This window comes from Macaca mulatta, chromosome 15, assembly GCF_049350105.2.
Source record: "Macaca mulatta isolate MMU2019108-1 chromosome 15, T2T-MMU8v2.0, whole genome shotgun sequence".
NCBI classification, from domain to species: Eukaryota; Metazoa; Chordata; class Mammalia; order Primates; family Cercopithecidae; genus Macaca; species Macaca mulatta.
In genome coordinates, this window is record NC_133420.1 from 128,034,965 (window position 1) to 128,047,773 (window position 12,809).

The 12,809-nt window shown below is 41.9% G+C and overlaps 1 long non-coding RNA gene across 1 annotated transcript in view; it reads left to right on the top strand.

Annotated features, from left to right (window-relative positions):
• The first annotated feature begins 1,204 nt into the window (after positions 1–1,204).
• Positions 1,205–12,809, top strand: part of LOC106993843 (uncharacterized) — a 104,006-nt gene continuing 92,401 nt past the window's right edge. Inside the window, exon 1 of the long non-coding RNA XR_001440205.3 lies at positions 1,205–1,347. This is a non-coding gene — a long non-coding RNA (uncharacterized LOC106993843). The remainder of the gene's footprint in view (positions 1,348–12,809) is intronic.

Below are 12,809 nucleotides of genomic sequence, written 5' to 3' on the forward strand. Positions count from 1 at the left end.
ATATTAACTATATTATTGAATAATTATAATTACTTAATATGTCATATATTATTCATTGTATTATTTCCTTATATTATTTTTAAAAATTGTTTTAAATTACTTTTAAAATTTGTTGTGGGTTGTGGGTACATAGTAGGTGTATAGATTTATGGGGTGTATTGGGAGTTTTGATACAGGCATGCAATGTGAACTACGTACACCATGAGGAGGGGGCTATCCATCCCCTCAACGTTTATACTTTGAGTTGCAAACAATCCGATTAACACTCTTTAAGTAATTTGTAAATGTACAATTAAGTTATTATTAACTATAGTCACCCTATTGTGCTGTCAAATAGTGGGTCTTATTCATTCTTTCTTACGTTTTGTACTAACCATCCGCACCTCCCCCCAGCCCAGCGCTCGCCTTCCCAGCCTCTGGTAACCATCCTTCTACTGTCTGCGTCCAGGAGTTCAACTGATTTGATTTCTAGATTCCACTAATGAGTGAGAACATGTGATGTTTGTCTTTCTGTGCCTGGCTTTTTTCACTTAACACAGTGACCTCCAGTTCTGATATGACTGTTTTGAGGGATTTATACTTTGCATGTATCCGTATTTTCTGTTTATTTATTTGTTTTTTGAGAGGGAATTTCACTGTCACCCAGGCTGGAGTGCAATGGTACAATCTGGGCTCACTGTAACCTCTGCTCCTAGGTCCAAGCGATTCTCCTGCCTCAGCCTCCCCGGTAGCTGGGATTACAGGCATGCGCCACCACACCCGGCTACTTTTTGTATTTTTAGTAGAGCCGGGGGTTTCACCATGTTGGCCAGGCTGGTCTCGATCTCCTGACCTCGTGATCCGCCCGCCTCGGCCTCCCAAAGTGCTGGGATTACAGGCTGAGCCACCACGCGTGTATCAGAGAGCCGTGTATCAGTATTTTTAGGTAAGTCTGTCAAAAACACCCTTCATCTGCCCGAGACACACGTTAAAGAGATTTCATGATTGTTGTTTCTTCCTTTCCCTCCTCGTCTGACTCCTGGCTGCCCTTTGACCCGGCGCCTCTCGCTGGGTCTATTCCTTCTCCCCGCGGTGCCTTGTGCCGGCCGCGCCCTCTCGCCGCGGGCCACAGCGGGCAGGAGCCGGGGCAGGAGCCGGGGCAGGAACCAGGAGCCCGCAGGAACCAGGTGTCCGCGCCCCGCCCCGCCCCGCCCCGCCCCGCCGCGGGAGAGGCCGCCGGGAGCCGGGGCCGCCCAGAGCCGGAGCCGCAGCCGCCGCGCAGGCAGGGCCGGGCCGGGCCGGGTGCGCGGGCACAAAGGGGCCGCTGCACATGGCAGGCAGGCGAGCAGATGCCAGCAGACAGCTTTTGTGAGTCCCTTCATGTTAATTAACTTTTGTGAGAACGTTCATGTTAATTGACTTTGCTGAGCTTTCCCCAGACTTGAAAGCTCTGGAGTGGTTTGTGTTTGTAAAATGCTTTGACTCCGGGGAGAGCCGCTTCAAGGGGGAAAAAAGAAGAAACAAAAAGAAAGAAAGGGAAAATTTTTAAGTGGGGCTTTGCTTACCAGCAAATGTCTTCCCCTTGGCTCCGTCTCCCCCTCCCCCACAAGCAGGGACTCAACCATCGGAGAGAAGTTTAATGGCCTTTTTCTTACCCTAAAACATAAACCCGAAGCAGACCTCCCCGTGGCAGTGGGGGCCCGGCGGGCCGCCTCGGGGACGGGACAGGTGTGTGCAAGCAGGGCCGCCTGCGTTTCCAAGGAAGAAGTCAAAGTGTGGAGGGCCCTGGACTAATGTACTCCTAGTTTAGATAAATGGGGACATGGAGCTAGATTTGTGAGAGCCAGTTCTGCTGGGTAACAAATGTGCTCATCCGCAGAGCCTCAGGCCCCCAGGGTGAGATGCAGGGGTGGGCCTGCTGCTGCCAGACCTTCTTCCTGGGACAGGACCGGTTGTTAAAGTTTAACCGAGGCCAAGTAAAAAGAGACAGTGCTGGAAGGTGGAAGATCTAGCCAGACACTCAGCTGTTTATTAATATAAACGCGGCACAGCATCAAACCACTGACTTACCTCTTCTTCCCCCCAACATCTTATTATTTTGAACAAACGGAAAAAGTTGAAAGAATTATGCAGTTAATACCCATATACCCACCACCTACTTTCTGTAATTAATATTTTGCTATATTTGCTTTTATCAGGCGTATGACCACCTTTTACCTGTCCCCCTTTTACCTGTCCACCAAGTCGTCTTCTTTTTAAGAATTTCAAGTTGCCAACATCAGTATTCTTCAGTCATAAACACTTCAGCATGTTAGTTATCTAACCCTAGTTAGACAGCTAGAGTTCCATCTTCGTTTATCACTCGTGGATTTTTAAGGTAAAGCGCACATACAGTAGAATGCGTGAATAAGCGGAACTCTGATGAGTTTTCACAATGCATGCAGTTTGCTTTTTCTTTTTACTTTTAATTTGAAGTAATTTTGTACTTGCCAAAAAGTTGCAAGCACAGTCCACAGATCCCTTGTTTGCTCTTTACCCAGATTCCCACTTTTTTAACAAGTTGCAAGGAAGTCGCATACGTTATATACCTTTATTTCTTAATAATTCTGCATTTTCTAAGGACAAGGCTGTTCTCTGATTTGGAAAATTTGATTTTGATATAACCGTTTTATTTAAACTTCTGTCCATGTTCCAATTTTGGACAACTGCCCCAGTAATTTTCTTTACTACATTTTCCTCCAATACAAGTTCCAGTCCTTTGCAAACTATAGTTTCAGCTTTACTAAATCTCTTTCATCTTGTTTAATGCTTTTGGCTTAAATCCTACTTTGTCTTAAATTATCATAACAATCCCTGAATTCTTATTTTTTCTATTAGCCTGGTAAATTTTTGTTTTTATTCCTTATTTTTTACTCGTTTTGAATCACTGTGTTTCAGGTGTGTCTTTTGATCACAACATAGACTTTGGTTTTGCTTTATGAGCCAATTGTTTTGTTTTGTTGAGACAGAGTCTCGCTCTGTTGCCCAGGCTGAAGTGCAGTGGCGTCACATAAAATTTTGCCTCCCGGGTTCAAGCGATTCTTGGGCCTCAGCCTCCTGAGTAGCTGGGATTGCAGGCGTGTGCCACCACGCCCAGCTAATTTTTGTATTTTTAGTGGAGACAGGGTTTCAACATGTTGACTAGGCTGGTCTCGAACTCCTGACTTCAAGTGATCCATCTACTTCGGCCTCCCAAAGTGTTGGGATTACAGGCATGAGCCACCGCCCCTGGCCCTATAATGAACCAATATGAGAATCTTATCATAATAGGTCAATTAAGTCTATGCACATTTAATATGACATGTTTAATCTCGACTCTATCATATCATTTCATGTTATAGTTTGGTGTATATTTTATACTATTTATTGTGCTTCTTTATTTAGTATGTCATTCATATTAATTTTTTTTGAGACAGAGTCTTGCTCTGTTGCCCAGGCTGGAGTGTATTGGTGCCATCTCAGCTCACTGCAACCTCTGCCTCCTGGGTTCAAGTGATTCTCCTGCCTCAGCCTCCCAAGTAACTGGGACTACAGGTACACACCACCACAGCCGGCTAATTTTTTTTTTTTTAATTTTTAGTAGAGACGGGGTTTCAGTATGTTGGCCAGGCCGGTCTTGAACTCCTGACCTCAGGTGATCCAGCTGCCTCGGCCTCCCAAAGTGCTGGGATTACAGGCGTGAGCCACCACGCCCAGCCATTAAGGTTAATTTTTAAAGTTTCTTTTGGTATTTAAGAATATTTTTGTTCTACGTTATTACCTTTGTATTCATATATTTTATGTTATGGTTTCCCTAACTCCTTTTTTTTCTTTAATCTTTTATGATCTAACCTGTCAGTGGTGTCTTCTGATTCCCATATATTACAACTGGCAGTGATCTTATTCAGCCCTCCCTGTCCTCCGGTTCCTGTCTCCTCCCACTTTTACTGGTATTCTTCCTCTCTGCCAGAACGTATCATTATATATTTTCCACCCGTGTTCTCTCCCTTGTTTTACTCCTGGCTCTGCAACTAAACATATTAAGTACTCACTCCTGGTTATTTTGCTGAAGTTTCCTCTATGATCACTTAGTTGGATGAAGTCTACTTTCCAGTGTATTCTTCAGGAAGGGCGTTAGCACAGTGTTCCACGGTTAGCTTGGATGGATATTAAATCTGTGACTGGCACTTTCTTTCCTTGAGTCCATGAAAATGCTGCTTCCTTCTTGCCTGACCTTTTGTGTGGCTGTGAGAAGCCCGATGCCCTGCCTGATTTTCTTTCCTGTAAGTAACTGGATCTTTTTGCCTAGAGGCTCTGATGACTTCTTTCCTTTGTCTTTAAAGTCTCATCATTTTACCAGGATATGTCTTAGGGTTAATTGTCTGTTGTCAATTTTCTTATTTACACAGTAGGCTTGCTCTATATGCAGAATGAATATTTTTTTATTTCCAGAAAGTTCTCTTGGAATATAAATTTGAATATTAGCTCTGTTCCAATATTTTGCTTTCCTCTTTAGAGAGCACAGTTATTCATATGTTGGACCTTCTCTGTCTGCCTTCCATTTCAACCACTTTCTCTCTGACCCTTTTACCTTCTTTACCTCATTTTAAATCTCTTGGTCATTTGCCTACTTTTCTACAGTATCCCTTATTAAATTTTTGTTGAATTCTATTTTCCATTGGGACTTATAATTTGTTCCTATAATTTGTTCTGAAATAATTGTCTTTTTCTTTTGATATCTTTTTTGAGATTAGTCAATTTGTATTGTATTTCTTCCTGTTTTATGTCCATTTCTATTCTTGATTTTTTAAAAATTGTGATTCTAACATTTTAAAAAATCCATCTAAATGTATTTGGTTTAGATGTTTAATTGAGTTTGGAGAGTTGTGTAAAGTTTTATTCTACTTTCTGAATTTTTTTTTTGAGGCAGGGTCTTACTCTGTCACCCAGGCTGGAGTGTAGTGGCACAAACATGGCTCACTGCAGCCTCAACCCCCCAGACTCACACAATTCTCCTACTTCAGCCTCCCAAGTAACTGGGACCATAAGTGTGCACCATCATGCCTGGCTAATTTTTTTTTTTTTTTTTTTTTTTTTTTTTTTGAGACAGAGTCTCGCTCTGTCACCCAGGCTGGAGTGCAGTGGCGTGATCTCAGCTGACTGCAAGCTCCGTCTCCCAGGTTCATGCCATTCTCCTGCCTCAGCCTCCTCTAGTAGTTGGGACTACAGGTGCCTGCCACCATGCCTGGCTAATTTTTTGTATTTTTGGTAGAGACAGGGTTTCACCGTGTTAGCCAGGATGGTCTCAATCTCCTGACCTTGTGATTCACCTGCCTTGGCCTCCCAAAGTGCTGGGATTACAGGTGTGAGCCACCGCGCCCAGCCATGCCTGGCTAATTTTTTTAATTTTTTGTAGAGATGGGGGTCTCACTATGTTGCCCAGGATATGAATGGTTTTTTTAGAAAACATTTTCATCAGTCAAACATTACAATTAACACTTTCTGTTTTCTTCTTACATTTGCTTTATAGGAAGTCAGTTTGATTTTTTTCTATTTCTGGGTGTTTTGTCGAGAGTTTTCCTAGTTGAGTGTCGTCTTAAGATAGTTTAACTGAAGTGAAATTTATTTAATAGAAGATATTGTTGGCAGTTGTGGTGGTGATGGTGGTAAAGAAAGGGGACTGATTGATGCAGTCGTCAGCTGGTAAATGTTTAACAGCCAGATCTCCAAGAAAAAGTGGCCTGATTGGTTGCATTTGCTGTGCCACGTGTACTCCCACTACAGCTGATTTTAACCTACCAATGGGGTGTCACCGAACACAGAGCTGGGAAGAGATGATAATAATCAGTCCTCGTGAGCCGTTGTGTTTACCGCACATTTTATTTCTCTTTAATTCGCCCGTCTCACTTCCTTCTCTGTCCTGGCAGCGTCTTCAAGGGCGTGTCCCTTCTCTGGTTCTTTCCCAGCAGCACTGCTTCTTCATGGCCGTGGTTTCCAGTGCCGTTCACTGCAAGCCCCGCTCCTGTAGCTGTGGCTCTCCACTACTATGTCCCAGACGTGTGTTCAGTACTTAGACACTTGCTGTTGGGCTTTTCTGGGGTGAATTTGCCTGTGCTTCATCAGTATCTTCCATGTCCCCGTCTCATTTTTTATGGGCCTCTGAAAGCCCCTTCTCCGTACTCAGCATCCACAGGCTTGTAGTGGTGATGCGACTGTCCTGGGATTTGGTATTTATTTCTCTATTTACAAGTAATGTGAAGATCATGGTATCCTCTGCCTACTAATAATGCTAACGGCATGAGTCATGTGTAGTTTTGGGGGTCTTTTTGTTTTTGTTTTTTTAAGAGCCAGAGTCTCACTCTGTCACCCAGGCTGGAGTACAGTGGTGCAATCATAGCTCACTACAGCCTCGAACTCCTGGGCTCAAGCAATTCTTCCTCAGCCTCCCAAGTAGCTGGGACTAAAGGTGCATGCCACCACACCCAGCTAATTTTCTTTCTTTCTTTTTTTAGAAACAGGGTCTCACTATGTTGCCCACGCTAATCTTGAACCCTTGGCCTCAAGCAATCCTCCCAGCTCAGCCCATGTGTGGTTTTATTGACACTCATTGGCGATTTTATATTTTGAGGGTGGATGTAGAAGAGAGATTTGGATTTAGGCAGCCACCAGTATCTCCCAGCCATCAAAACTCTCCTAGTTTTACTTTTTACTGTCAAATTCATTGATTGTTTCAGTTTCATGTTGACCCAGGATGGGAGCTTTTCACTTTACTCCACTTCAAGTGAGATCCAGCCCCTTAGTCTAAGTCTGTGTGCCCTGGTGAGTAAAGCATGGTTTTAATATCCAGTCAGATTGATTAATATGGTGAGTGGTAAATGCCATCCCTACGACTCTGGGTCAGTGGGGTTGGTGAATCGATCCAACCAAAACTTCAGGTCAAGTTTCATCCAGCTGCTCCTGCCAGACTGACCTCAACATATACCAACAAAGGCAGTGACAGAAGGAGAGGGAGGGGCATGTGTCAAAATAAGAGCGTTCTGAAGCTGTTTTTAATTTTGGTGCACAATAGAATAGGACAAGTCCTCAATTAAAAGCTATTCCGTGTTCCTGTGGCCTCAGTATTCACAAATGCATTTAATCTTCAATTGTTACTTCATCCCATCCCAAAGTGTCCCACTTATTAAAGACTTATTCATCTTTCTGTTTACCACAGTGCCTAGTAGAGATCCATGAGTAAAGTTGTTGATTTATTAATTTTATTTTACTTTGATTTTATATTGTAAAGCCTTTTTTTTTTTTTTTTTTTTTTTTTGAGAACCAACATGGTAAAATCATTGACTCAGCAACACACACAGGCTACAACTCCACATGCTCATACGCTAGGTCATTCATTCAGTCAGTCAACAAACATTTTGAGCAGGAGCTCCAGGGACTGTTTTGAGGAATACGGTAATAAGAAAATGAATCTGGCCGGGTGCGGTGGCTCACACCTGTAATTCCAGCACATTGGGAGGCCGAGGCGGGCGGATCACCTGAGGTTGGGAGTTTCAGACCAGCCTGATCAACATGGAGAAAACCTGTCTCTACTAAAAATACAAAATTAGCTGGGCGTGGTGGTGCATGCCTGTAATCCCAGCTACGCAGGAGGCTGAGGCAGGAAAATCGCTTGAACCCAGGAGGCAGAGGTTGTGGTGAGCCAAGATCGTGCCATTGCCCTCTAGACAGGGCAACAAGAGCGAAACTCCATCAAACAAAAAAAAAAAAGAGAGAGAAAATGAATCTGACACAGATCCTGCTCTGAGGTAGCTGGAATCTCCGTTACTTTCTGCCTCCAATTTCTGTTTTAATTCTGTAATCACTTAAGCAATTGAATGAAAATTTGAAAATCCAATTTATTGTTTGCATCTATGTATTTTGTCTATAACTTTAATTTTTTGCTGACATTGAAGCAATTTGTGATTTTTATGTACCACTGCCATCGATATGGTAAAGCACCTACATTGGATTTCATTTCCATTTTCATTTCTCTGTTTTAACACATCATAGGCACAACCACGGTTTCATAGACCTGGAAAAAAAATTCTGCTTTCTAATTGACTTAAAATGAAACACTTTCCATAGAGTACATAAACACTGATAGAGTTTTGAAGTTCATCTCTTCATTTCTTTTTAAGAATGTATTGTAAACTTTAGTATGTTGTTTCGATGGAAAGAGATAAATACATCTGCAGAAAGACTACAGTATTTTTAAAGACTTTATTCCATTGCCTTCTGGTAATGGAAAAAAAAATCAGACTTCAAACTCACTAGACCTAGGGTGGTTTGGTTTGGTGAGGTAACATTCCAGATGGAAATTCTGAAACTGAAAGAGAGTAACACAAATCAGATGTTCATCCAAGGGACTGAAGATGTGTGTGTGCATGTAAATACAGCCTCTGGATTATCAACATGTGATTTTCTTACAGCGATTGTCATGCACAGCATGATACAGGCTGCTCTCGGTAAGCAACCGGCTTTGAAGCAATCCATCATGCTTGGCTCCGTAGATCTTGTGATCTTGTAATTTTTCTTTACCCGTGATACATTTACCAACATCCCCCTGAATTATACATCCCACTGCAGACTCGTGCTATGTGCCTCCTGCTTCCTTCGCTGGCTGGGTGAGGGAGACCCTGTGTGATTGAAGGGGAGAAACACTTCACTACCCCTCATCTTCAATGTACAGCCAAGGGGCCTTGCTTGGGTGATACAAAAGTTTATAAAGAAACACGATGATTAAAGCTGGGGTGGCTCCACTGGTCATTGAGATTATGGATGACTTTTATTTTTAAAATGTTTCTCTATACTTTTCAATATTTTTTCAGTGCATGTGTGCTACTGTTTCCAAAATTATTTTAAGCACACAATTTTAAACACACACACACACACACACACACATAAAAGCAAATATACCAAAATGATACGGTTATGGGAGTTGGAGTGGCTTTTATATTCTTTATATTTTTATGCATTTTCCAAATACTGTTTTTCTCAAAGAAACAAATTATATACACAAAATAACCTGGGAACTACCAGAAAGAAAGGATTTTCTTCATGGAAGTTAATAAGCATTATGTAGCAGTCTTTAAAATTCTGATCTCGGCTGGGCTCGGTGGCTCATGCCTGTAATCCCAGCACTTTAGGAGGCTGAGGCAGGTGGATCACGAGGTCAGGAGATCGAGACCATCCTGGCTAACAAGGTGAAACCCCATCTCTACTAAAAAAAATACAAAAAATTAGCCGGCCGTGGTGGTGGGCGCCTGTAGTCCCAGCTACTCGGGAGGCTGAGCAGAAGAATGGCGTGAACCCAGGAGGCGGAGCTTGCAAGCTTGCAGTGAGGTGAGATCGAGCCACTGCACTCCAGCCTGGGTGACAGAGCGAGACTGTCTCAACAACAACAAAAAAAATTCTGATCTCTTAGCATCTAGATTCCCATTGTTTTCACACTCTACTCCGGGTATTGCTTCTTGATACATGTTAACATTTAGTTTGAAATCTTGCAGCTTTCTTGACTGTTTAAGTATTTTCAACATTTCTGACTATTCACTCTGCATCTTTGAGGCTTCTGAAAAGCAAACCTATTTTTCTTTCTCCCCAAAACACATACACACACACACACCGCAGCCATACACATATACACGCAAATACACCTCACAGTGGCAAGCTCTGGCTAGCAGAAATAGGATTTGTTTTGTTGGTTTGTTTTGCTTTGCTTGTCTATATTTTGAAATTTTCTTCACTGTCACAATATTGTTTCTGTAATAATGAACAGTTTACCTGTTTGTTTTAACAATAAACTAAACATCCAACATTTGCCTCCCAGGCAAATAAATAAAACACTGTTCTGTATTCTTACCAACACTTGGCATTATCAGAAATTTCCAATTCTGGAAATCCAGTGGGCATATAGTGTTATCCAGAGTGGTGTTAAGTTGCATTTTCTGATTATTAATGAGACAGCCATCGGTGTTTTTGTCTAGCTCTGCATAAAACCTACCTTGTTTTTACATTACAATTTTTAAAAAATAATAAACCTTGATATCTGGTAAGGCAGCTTCTCCAACCTTGGTCTAAATCTACACTATCCAATATGGTGGATACTCTCTACATGTGTTTATTGAGCCCTGGAAGTGCAGAGTGCAGCTAGTTTAAATTGAGGCATGTTGTAAATGGAAAATACACATCAGATTTTGAAAGTTTAGTACCAAAAAAGAATATTTACTGATAATTTTTATATTGATTACATGTTGAAATGATATTTTGAGTGTCCTGGGTTAAGTAAAATATGTTATTAAAATTAATTACAGTAATTTCCTTTTACTTTTTAAAGTGTACCTACTAGAAAATTTAAAAATGCATAATGGCGCCGGGCGCAGTGGCTCACACCTGTAATCCCAGCACTTTGGGAGGCTGAGGTGGGCAGATCACGAGGTCAGGAGATCAAGACCATCCTGGCTAACACAGTGAAACCCCGTCTGTACTAAAACATACAAAAAATTAGTTGGGGGTGGTGGCAGGCACCTGTACTCTGAGCTACTCGGGAGGCTGAGGCAGGAGAATGGCGTGAACCCGGGAGGCGGAGCTTACAGTGAGCCGAGGTGGTGCCACTGTACTCCAGCCTGGGTGACAGAGCGAGACTCCATCTGAAAAAAAAAAAAAATGCATAATGGCTTACATCTTTGGCTCAGGTTGTATTTCTCTTGGACAGTGCTATTCTAGAACAATCTGATTTTTTAATTTCTTCTTAAGTCAAAATTGGTACATTACTTTTTCTCCTACAAAACTTTCCATTTTGTCTAATCTTTCAAATATATTAGCATAAAGTTGTTCATAATAATATATTATGATCTTTTAAAATGTCTATAGCATTTGTAGTGGTGTCTCCCTTTTTATAAAATTTCCAATTTTGGTTATTTGTGGTTTCTCTCTTTTTCTTGATCAGTCATACCAGAAGTTTGTCAATTATTAATATCTTTAAAGAACCAACTTTTGGCCGGGTGCGGTGGCTCAAGCCTGTAATCCCAGCACTTTGGGAGGCTGAGACGGGCGGATCACGAGGTCAGGAGATCGAGACCATCCTGGCTAACACGGTGAAACCCCGTCTCTACTAAAAAATACAAAAAACTAGCCGGGTGAGGTGGCGGCGCCTATAGTCCCAGCTACTCGGGAGGCTGAGGCAGGAGAATGGCGGGAACCCGGGAGGCGGAGCTTGCAGTGAGCTGAGATCCGGCCACTGTACTCCAGCCTGGGTGACAGAGCAAGACTCCGTCTCAAAAAAAAAAAAAAAAAAGAACCAACTTTTGACCTTGTTGGTCCTCATTTTATATGTTTACTTTGTATTTCACTAACTTCTGCTCCTATATTTATTACTTTATTTCTATCCTCTTTATGTTTATTTTGCTGTTTCTTTTTCCAGTTATTGAGATGGAAATTTGAATTGTTGATTTTCAGACTTCTACATCAACAATTTTTCTTTCAACTACTGAGCAAAGTGTTTTAAAATTTCCTCCTGTGATTGTGGGTTTATCTATTTCTTATTTTAGGTGTCAATTTTTGTTTAATATATTGAGGTTATACTATTAGGTACATACAAATTTAAATTTATTTTTATTGTGAATCTAGCCTTATATCATTATGAACTGGCTCTTAAAGAATACATAAGTAATTATGAACAGACTGTTGATAGAAATATGGAGGTAAAAGCCTTTCTGATGTAGTCTCAGACGTAAATGAGGAGTGTTATTGGATGACGGGGGAAAGGCTATCCTTATTTTACAGTGGCAAATAACTTGACTGAATTGTGTTTGTGTCCTAGTGTTTTGTGGAAGGTAGGACTTGCAAGGGATTAACTGGATATTTTGCTGAGGAGATTTCTAAGCAAAGTGATGAAGAAGTGACTTGGTTCTTCCCAGTTGCTTGTAGTAAAATGCAAGAAGAGGGAAATGAATTGAAAAAGGAATTGTTAAGCAAAAAGGAACCAGAGTTTAAAAATTTGGAAAATTCTCAGTCTGTTCATATTACAAAAAATGAGAAAGTGGGTACTGAAGAGAACACTAAGGGTGTGGTGGACCAACCGTTTCATAAAGAGATGAGTGTGGCTGTGTACCATGAACTTAATCAGCCATTTCAACAGAGGCCAAGAATACAGATGGGATTACGCCTGCAGAGACACTGCTAGCTGGGACTGAAGAAAAAAACAGAACATGGGGTGGAATGAAGGAAGGCCGTGAATTTGTGCTATCCTCTAGGAAAAGGGATGAAGGACCCTGAGGCAATTTGGAGGTCCTCTGCCTTGGTTTCAACAGTCCAGACAACCTCCAGCCAAAGACATGGGGGCACGATCTTTGCCTGGCAGAGAAGTTAGGAGTGAAACTTCTGGCCAGGAGAGCTGCTGGGGTAGGACCTTTACCCTAGTGGCTCCAGAAGGCACCAAACCAAGGAGGGCTACTCCCAAGCCTTAAGATTTCATGGAGTTTGCCTTGGAGTTTGGCCTTGCTTGGGACTGGGTCACCCCTTCCTTCTCTGTTTCTTGCTTTTGGAATGGGAATGCCTACCTATGCCTGTCCCACCAATGTATTTTGGAAGCATGTGGCTTCTTTGGTTTCACAGATTTACAGCTGGAGAGGAATTCTGCCCCAGGATGAATCATACCTCGAGTCTCACCGTACCTAATTTAGATGGTATTTAGAAAAGACTTTGGACTTTAGACGTTAGAGTTGTTGCCAGAATGAGTTAAGACTTTGGGGGATGGAATGAATGTACAGATGCTCCTT